This window comes from Oncorhynchus gorbuscha, linkage group LG12, assembly GCF_021184085.1.
Source record: "Oncorhynchus gorbuscha isolate QuinsamMale2020 ecotype Even-year linkage group LG12, OgorEven_v1.0, whole genome shotgun sequence".
In the NCBI taxonomy this organism is placed as follows: Eukaryota; Metazoa; Chordata; class Actinopteri; order Salmoniformes; family Salmonidae; genus Oncorhynchus; species Oncorhynchus gorbuscha.
In genome coordinates, this window is record NC_060184.1 from 56,545,448 (window position 1) to 56,547,919 (window position 2,472).

A 2,472-nucleotide genomic window follows, 5' to 3' on the forward strand; every position below is an offset into this window, starting at 1 on the left:
CAAAACACGTCCTTCACCGTCAGCTTTAGAATCCCCATCAATATTATCCTTCCAAAAGATTCCCGTCCTAAAGGCTCCAACTCCTTTTCCTTCCAAGCAAACCGAATCGTGTTGGCCAGCCCAATCCCAGGGACCGTCCGTGTTGATGGATTTAGCACCATCTCCACAAGGAGAATGGCGCTCGTTCTCTTCTCTTCCAAAACAAGTAAAAAGAAAGACCAATGTGACCGAGCCTATCTGGTGAAACTACACAGAGACAGGAACAATCACCCACGAAATACTCAAAGAATATGGCTGCCTAAATATGGTTCCCAATCAGAGACAACGATAATCACCTGACTCTGATTGAGAACCGCCTCAGGCAGCCATAGACTATGCTAGACACCCCACAAAAACCCCATGACAAAAACGCACCACAATAACCCATGTCACACCCTGGCCTGACCAAATAAATGAAGACAAACATACATTACTTCGACCAGGGCGTGACAGGTTTTACACTGCTTTAATGTTTCCTTCATGCCCTTTACATTCATGCCACCTCTATGATTTCCCTTCACCATTGTCTCTTATCTCGATTTCCTTTTCAGCAATCATGCAAATACTGTAAGCGTGCATCACTTAGGTTAGCTAAGGAGCTAAATTTATTATTAGAATAGATGGTTTATTGGCGTTTTCAACCGATTTATTGGTTCTTTGGATTTTAAACTAGTATTTACAATTCTAATCCATTTAAAATAAAACTGTGAAATTCGAACATGTTCTATAAGACTCTTTTCAGTCATCACTCCATGTCTTAAACAGCATACAGTATGTTTGTGTGCCCATTTCAGCATAGAATTCACTTAAGAAGCCACAGCTTGGACTGTTATTGGCATCTATAGAACCAGTGTATATGCCAGACAGTATTGGACTAAATGAAATTCCCTGCAGGTCTATACTGTGTTTGAGATTGATCTGTTAGAGTCCTGTGGATTTATTCATAGGTTTATATTTGGGTAACAATGGGAGGTAGACTCCCACACAGACCAGGAGCTGAGCTGATCTTTTCTACCCAGCATGCATTTGGTCAAGGTGGAGAGTGGTAGTGATACAAAGGTTACATCCCAAAAGGTTGCAACCCTTCCATCTGACCTGTGCACTCGTTCACTACTCCCCACACATCTAAAATCAATATATCCGTGAAGGGAAGTGAACAAGTGCATACTTCAGGAGAAAGGAGGGCTTCAAAGTCAGGAAGGGGACTGGACCGGTTCAGCCGTGCCACAGACTCACGCAGTGCTCTCAAAATAAAGCATTTTGTGCTCGGACCTAAACATCTTGGCGTTGCCTTTTATTCTGAGTACAGGATTCTTCACTGTTCCATCATGTGAGAAGTCTTTTTTAGTTCTTTCCAACAATATCTCATCTTTATCTTATGGATAATTCATGGCAAGGTCTTCAATGTAAGGCTTTCACAGTGAGAAAGATTTCACTGCAGGTTTCGAATCAAGTTGTCAAGCAGTGTCTAGCTAATTAGGACCCTGAACACTCAACCACAAACGCAGGTGGAAGGCTAGTGCATACCTAATAGAATAAAGAGGAGAGGAGCCTACAGTTTTTCGCACTCTCCTTCTAACTAAGTGCCTTTGTATGCATGGTGGCATGCTGTAGTGTTGTGTACGAGAGCAGCTAGGCGACAGTAATATGGCTGTAATATCAGACGTTTGGCATCAGGCCTGGACTGATTAGTGTAGCCCAGAGTCTGACTTACTGTGTGTTGCCTTCACTGAACATTCCGTCTAAGGCGCTTTAGGTCCCAATTAGTTCAGACAGACGGCATCTAGTGAGCACCCTGAGCTGTAATCGTATAAAGGATTGGACTACCAATGTTCGTTCTATTGGCTAATGTTTTGGCTCTTGATTGCGACATACAGTATGTTACAAACACAGAAAAAAAGTTCCCATTTGTTTTGTTTGCTGGGTAATTGAAAGTGTTACGGACATCTGATCTACACTGTAAAGCCATGAAACATGTGACACGGTTAAAACCTAACCGTCAGTGTTTAATTAAATGACATCACCGAAGTCAAGCAACATGTCAATAGCTCTCACAAATACAAGTAATGATGAAGTCAATCTCTCCTCCACTTTGAGCCAAGTGTTTAAGTCAAATCAAATTGTATTGGTTAAATACACATGGTTAACACATTGTTATGAATCCCTTTTGGCCCGACAGTCTAGGGGGGATGGTAATGAGACCCGTAACATAACTCATGCAATTTATAATAGTGACAAAGTAAAAGTGAGAACGAAATAACCACGACAACTGAAATCTACCGTCAAACTCAAGGTTTATTGTAAAACACACGGTAATGGGGGGGAGCAGGAAAAGGGGCTGAGCTGGACCCAAGGAAAGAAATAATAAGTATTCAAAAACACCCCTAAGCTAGACTAGCCTATTTCAACACCAGCTAACTAACCAAAAATACA